Raw genomic sequence first — 7,613 nt, 5'->3', positions numbered from 1 at the left:
TTGCCCTAACGCTTCCTGGTTTGCACCAATTGGAGGAGTGAATACACACCCATAATTACTTGGATGTCATTGACAGTGCCTTCAGAAAGTATTAATACCGCTTTACTTTTCCCACATTTTGTTGTTACAGGCGGAATTTTAAATGGGCTGCAATCCCGTTAACGGGAACGATATGACAACAGCCAGTGAAAGTGCAGGGCGCCAAATTCAAACAACAGAAATCTCATAAATAAAATTCCTCAAGCATACAACTATTTCACACCATTTTAAAGATATACTTCTTGTTAATCCCACCACAGAGTCCGATTTCAAAAAGGCTTTACAGCAAAAGCACCACAAACGATTATGTTAGGTCACCGCAAAATCACAGAAAAACACAGCCATTTTTCCAGCCAAAGACAGGAGTCACAAAAAGCAGAAATAGAGATAAAATGTGTCACTAACCTTTGATGATCTTCATCAGATGACACTCATAGGACTTCATGTTACACAATACAAACAGTGGTGCGAACAAGTATTTGATACACTGCCGATTTTGCAGGTTTTCCTAATTACAAAGCATGTAGAGGTCTGTAATTTTTATCATAGGTACACTTCAACTGTGAGAGACGGAATATAAAACAAAAATCCAGAAAATCACATTGTATGATTTTTAAGTAATTAATTTGCATTTTATTGCATGACATAAGTATTTGATACATCAGAGAAGCAGAACTTAATATTTGGTACAGAAACCTTTGTTTGCAATTACAGAGATCATACGTTTCCTGTAGTTCTTGACCAGGTTTGCACACACTGCAGCAGGGATGTTGGCCCACTCCTCCATACAGACCTTCTCCAGATCCTTCAGGTTTCGGGGCTGTCGCTGGGCAATACGGACTTTCAGCTCCCTCCAAAGATGTTCTATTGGGTTCAGGTCTGGAGACTGGCCTGGCCACACCATTAGTGTGTTACTAATGGTTTTCTTTGAGACTGTGGTCCCAGCTCTCTTCAGGTCATTGACCAGGTCCTGCCGTGTAGTTCTGGGCTGATCCCTCACCTTCCTCATGATCATTGATGCCCCCCGAGGTGAGATCTTGCATGGAGCCCCAGACCGAGAGTGATTGACCGTCATCTTGAACTTCTTCCATTTTCTAATAATTGTGCCAACAGTTGTTGCCTTCTCACCAAGCTGCTTGCCTATTGTCCTGTAGCCCATCCCAGCCTTGTGCAGGTCTACAATTTTATCCCTGATGTCCTTACACAGCTCTCTGGTCTTGGCCATTGTGGAGAGGTTGGAGTCTGTTTGATTGAGTGTGTGGACAGGTGTCTTTTATACAGGTAACGAGTTCAAACAGGTGCACTTAATACAGGGAGTGAGTGGAGAACAGGAGGGCTTCTTAAAGAAAAACTAACAGGTCTGTGAGAGCCGGAATTCTTACTGGTTGGTAGGTGATCAAATACTTATGTCATGCAATAAAATGCAAATGAATTACTTAAAAATCATACAATGTGATTTTCAGGATTTTTGTTTTAGATTCCGTCTCTCACAGTTGAAGTGTACCTATGATAAAATTACAGACCTCTACATGCTTTGTAAGTAGGAAAAATCGGCAGTGTATCAAATACTTGTTCTCCCCACTGTATATGTTTTGTTCGATAAAGTTCGATATGTTTTGCCTCCAAAATATCCGGAGAAATTGCAGAGAGTCACATCGAATAACAGAAATACTCATCATAAACTTTGATGAAAGATACATGTTTTGCATAGAATTAATGATACACTTGTTCTTAATGCAACCGCTGTGTCAGATTTCAAAAAAGCTTTACGGCAAAAGCACAATATTCAATAATCTGAGAACAGCGTTCAGCCAAAAAAGGAAGCCATACAGTTACCCGCCAAATTGTGGAGTCAACAAAAGTTATAAACAGCATTATAAATCTTCACTTACCTTTGCTGATCTTCGTCGGAATGCACACTCCCAGGACTCCCACTTCTACAAGAAATGTTCGTTTTGTTCGGTAATGTCGATCATTTATGTCCAAATAGCTATTTTTGTTAGCGTGTTTGGTAACAAATCCAAAGTCAGGAAGCGTGTTCACTAAAAGCAGACAAAATGTCAAAAAGTTCCGTAACAGTCAGTAGAAACATGTCAAACGATGTATTGAATCAAACTTTAGGATGTTAACATAAATCTTCAATAAAGTTCCAACCGGAGAATTCCATTGTCTTCAGAAGTGCGATGGAACAGAGCTCCCTCTCATGTGAACGCGCATGGTCAGCTCATGATAGATCTGACTCATTCCCGTCTCCTTCAGCCCCACTTCACAGTAGAAGCATCAGACAAGGTTCTACAGACTGTTGACATCTAGTGGAAGCCTTAGGAAGTGCAAACTGACCCATATCCCCACTGTGTATTCGATAGGCGATGAGTTGAAAACCTACAAACCTCAGATTTCCCACTTCCTGGTTGGATTTTTTTCTCAGGTTTTTGCCTGCCATATGAGTTCTGTTATACTCACAGACATCATTCAAACAGTTTTAGAAATGTCAGTGTTTTCTATCCAATACTACTAATAATATGCATATATTAGCAACTGGGACTGAGGAGCAGGCAGTTTACTCTGGGCACCTGTGGGCACCTTTTCATCGAAGCTACTCAATACTGACCCTGCAGCCATAAGAAGTTAAATTGAGATTTTGTGTCACTGGCCTACACACAATGTCAAAGTCGAATTATGTTTTTAGAAATTTTTACAAATTAATTGAAAATGAAAAGCTGAAATGTATTGAGTCAATAAGTATTTAAAACAAGTTGTCACGCCCTGGCCTTAGTATTCTTTGTTTCCTTTATTATTTTAGTTAGGTCAGGGTGTGACATGGGGAAGGTATGTGTTTTTGTATTGTCTAGGGTGGTTGTATGGTTTAGGGGGTTAAGTAGAGTAGATGGGTTTGTGTTTAGTGTAGGTGTCTAGCTGTGTCTATGGTTGCCTGAATGGTTCTCAATCAGAGACAGATGTCATTAATTGTCTCTGATTGGGAGCCATATTTAAGACAGCCATAGGCACTAGGTTAATGTGGGTAATTGTCTATGTTGTACGTTTGTAGCTTATGTGTGCACTTACGTCTATAGCTTCACGATCGTTTGTTGTTTTGTTTCAGTTTGTTAAAGTATTCGTTGCGTGTTTTTTCCTTTCTCTCTAAAATAAAAGAGAATGTATTTTGCACACGCTGCGCCTTGGTCCACTCTCTCTCAGCAAGACGATCGTGACACAAGTTTAATATCTGTGATAGGAGAAAACTGAGGATAGATCAAAAACATTGTAGTACCTTCACAATACTAGCCTAAATGACAGAGTGAAAAGAAGGAAGCCTGTACATGATAAAAATATTCCAAAACATGCATCCTGTATTCGATAAGGCACTAAAGTAAAACTGAAAAACATTTGGCAAAGAAATGAACGTTATGTCCTGACTACAGAGTTTAGAGTAATTATCGAGGTTAGCTAGCCAGCTATTTTCGTCCGCCGCGCCGCGCCACCGTTCTCCTACTAAGTCAACAACTGCTAGCTAGCTAGTCAAATTCTAGTCAACTTCTACCGACTAGCAGCACTGTAGAAACTAATAATACATTACAACGGAACGATTTGATTAGCGTAGTGTTAGCTAGCTACATAGTTGTCTTTGCTGTCTTTGTATCTAAGATAATTGTGTAGTTTAGAGTAATCATCGAGGTTAGCTAGCCAGCTATTTTCGTCGCCGCGCCACCGTTCTCCTACCTAGTCAACAACTGCTAGCTAGCTAGTCAACTTCTACCGACTAGCAGCACTGTAGAAACTAATAATACATTACAACGGAACGATTTGATTAGTGTAGTGTTAGCTAGATACATAGTTGTCTTTGTATCTAAGATAATTGTGTAGTTTAGAGTAATTATCCAGGTTATCGAGGTTACCTAGCCAGTTATCGAGGTTACCTAGCCAGCTACACTTTCAAACAAAGTCAACAACGCAGCCACTGCTAGCTAGCCTACTTCACCAGCCAGCAGTACTGTATCATTTTAATCATTTTAGTCAATAAGATTTTTGCAACGTAAGCTTAACTTTCTGAACATTCGAGACGTGTAGTCCACTTGTCATTCCAATCTCCTTTGCATTAGCGTAGCCTCTTCTGTAGCCTGTCAACTATGTGTCTGTCTATCCCTGTTCTCTCCTCTCTGCACAGACCATACAAACGCTTCACACCGCGTGGCCGCTGCCACTCTAACCTGGTGGTCCCAGCGCGCACGACCCACGTGGAGTTCCAGGTCTCCGGCAGCTTCTGGAACTGCCGATCTGCGGCCAACAAGGCAGAGTTCATCTCAGCCTATGCTTCCCTCCAGTCCCTCGACTTCTTGGCACTGACGGAAACATGGATTACCACATAACACTTCTACTCCTACTGCTCTCTCCTCGTCTGCCCACGTGTTCTCGCACACCCCGAGAGCTTCTGGTCAGCGGGGTGGTGGCACTGGGATCCTCATCTCTCCCAAGTGGACATTCTCTCTTTCTCCCCTGAACCATCTGTCTATCGCCTCCTTTGAATTCCATGCTGTCACAGTTACCAGCCCTTTCAAGCTTAACATCCTTATCATTTATCGCCCTCCAGGTTCCCTTGGAGAGTTCATCAATGAGCTTGACGCCTTGATAAGTTCCTTTCCTGAGGATGGCTCACCTCTCACAGTTCCGGGTGACTTTAACCTCCCCACGTCTACCTTTGACTCATTCCTCTCTGCCTCCTTCTTTCCACTCCTCTCCTCTTTTGACCTCACCCTCTCACCTTCCCCCCCTACTCACAAGGCAGGCAATACGCTTGACCTCATCTTTACTAGATGCTGTTCTTCCACTAATCTCATTGCAACTCCCCTCCAAGTCTCCGACCACTACCTTATATCCTTTTCCCTCTCGCTCTCATCCAACACTTCCCACTCTGCCCCTACTCGGATGGTATCGCGCCGTCCCAACCTTCGCTCTCTCTCCCCCGCTACTCTCTCCTCTTCCATCCTATCATCTCTTCCCTCTGCTCAAACCTTCTCCAACCTATCTCCTGATTCTGCCTCCTCAACCCTCCTCTCCTCCCTTTCTGCATCCTTTGACTCTCTATGTCCCCTATCCTCCAGGCCGGCTCGGTCCTCCCCTCCTGCTCCGTGGCTCGACGACTCATTGCGAGCTCACAGAACAGGGCTCTGGTCAGCCGAGCGGAAATGGAGGAAAACTCGCCTCCCTGCGGACCTGGCATCCTTTCACTCCCTCCTCTCTACATTTTCCTCTTCTGTCTCTGCTGCTAAAGCCACTTTCTACCACTCTAAATTCCAAGCATCTGCCTCTAACCCTAGGAAGCTCTTTGCCACCTTCTCCTCCCTCCTGAATCCTCCTCCCCCCCCCCCCCCCCCCCTCCTCCCTCTCTGCGGATGACTTCGTCAACCATTTTGAAAAGAAGGCCCTCCTCCCTCTCTGCGGATGACTTCGTCAACCATTTTGAAAAGAAGGTCGACGACATCCGATCCTCGTTTGCTAAGTCAAACGACACCGCTGGTTCTGCTCACACTGCCCTACCCTGTGCTTTGACCTCTTTCTCCCCTCTCTCTCCAGATGAAATCTCGCGTCTTGTGACGGCCGGCCGCCCAACAACCTGCCCGCTTGACCCTATCCCCTCCTCTCTTCTCCAGACCATTTTCGGAGACCTTCTCCCTTACCTCACCTCGCTCATCAACTCATCCTTGACCGCTGGCTACGTCCCTTCCGTCTTCAAGAGAGCGAGAGTTGCACCCCTTCTGAAAAAACCTACACTCGATCCCTCCGATGTCAACAACTACAGACCAGTATCCCTTCTTTCTTTTCTCTCCAAAACTCTTGAACGTGCCGTCCTTGGCCAGCTCTCCTGCTATCTCTCTCAGAATGACCACGTGCTCTCACCACTGGTGTCCCCCAGGGCTCTGTTCTAGGCCCTCTCCTATTCTCGCTATACACCAAGTCACTTGGCTCTGTCATATCCTCACATGGTCTCTCCTATCATTGCTATGCAGACGACACACAATTAATCTTCTCCTTTCCCCCTTCTGATAACCAGGTGGCGAATCGCATCTCTGCATGTCTGGCAGACATATCAGTGTGGATGACGGATCACCACCTCAAGCTGAACCTCGGCAAGACGGAGCTGCTCTTCCTCCCGGGGAAGGACTGCCCGTTCCATGATCTCGCCATCACGGTTGACAACTCCATTGTGTCCTCCTCCCAGAGTGCTAAGAACCTTGGCGTGATCCTGGACAACACCCTGTCGTTCTCAACTAACATCAAGGCGGTGACCCGTTCCTGTAGGTTCATGCTCTACAACATTCGCAGAGTACGACCCTGCCTCACACAGGAAGCGGCGCAGGTCCTAATCCAGGCACTTGTCATCTCCCGTCTGGATTACTGCAACTCGCTGTTGGCTGGGCTCCCTGCCTGTGCCATTAAACCCCTACAACTCATCCAGAACGCCGCAGCCCGTCTGGTGTTCAACCTTCCCAAGTTCTCTCACGTCACCCCGCTCCTCCGCTCTCTCCACTGGCTTCCAGTTGAAGCTCGCATCCGCTACAAGACCATGGTGCTTGCCTACGGAGCTGTGAGGGGAACGGCACCTCCGTACCTTCAGGCTCTGATCAGGCCCTACACCCAAACAAGGGCACTGCGTTCATCCACCTCTGGCCTGCTCGCCTCCCTACCTCTGAGGAAGTACAGTTCCCGCTCAGCCCAGTCAAAACTGTTCGCTGCTCTGGCACCCCAATGGTGGAACAAACTCCCTCACGACGCCAGGTCAGCGGAGTCAATCACCACCTTCCGGAGACACCTGAAACCCCACCTCTTTAAGGAATACCTAGGATAGGATAAAGTAATCCTTCTAACCCCCCCCCCCCCTTAAAAGATTTAGATGCACTATTGTAAAGTGGTTGCTCCACTGGATATCATAAGGTGAATGCACCAATTTGTAAGTCGCTCTGGATAAGAGCGTCTGCTAAATGACTTAAATGTAAATGTAAATGTAATGTAATGTTATGTTTGGGGCAAATTCAACACACACATCAATGAGTACCACTTTCCATGTTTTCATGCATGGTTGTGGCTGCATCATGTTATGGGTATGCTTGTCATTGGCAAGGACTAGGGAGTTGTTTAGGATTTTAAAAAACGAAATAGAGCTAAGCATAGGCAAAATCCTAGAGGAAGAACTGCTTCAGTCTGCTTTCCAATAGACACTGGGAGACAAATTCTAATTTCAGCATGACAATAACCAAAAACAAAAGGCAAAATATACACTGGAGCTGCATAGCAAGACAACGTTGAATGTTCCTGAGTCGGCTAGTTACAGTTTTGTCTTAAATTGGCTTGAAAATCTTTGACAAGACTTGAACATGGCTGTCTAGCAATGATCAACAACCACATTTTTTAAAGAATAATGTGCAAATAGTGTACAATCCAGGTGTTCAAAGCCTGTAGAGACTTACCCAGAAAGACTCACAAATGTAATCGCTGCCAAAGGTGATTCTAACATGTATTTTTTATTTGATTTGATTAATTTAACCTTTATTTAATTAAAGACAATATAAATCAGCAAT

This window comes from Salvelinus namaycush, chromosome 20, assembly GCF_016432855.1.
Source record: "Salvelinus namaycush isolate Seneca chromosome 20, SaNama_1.0, whole genome shotgun sequence".
In the NCBI taxonomy this organism is placed as follows: Eukaryota; Metazoa; Chordata; class Actinopteri; order Salmoniformes; family Salmonidae; genus Salvelinus; species Salvelinus namaycush.
Note: the sequence above shows the minus strand (reverse complement) of the source record.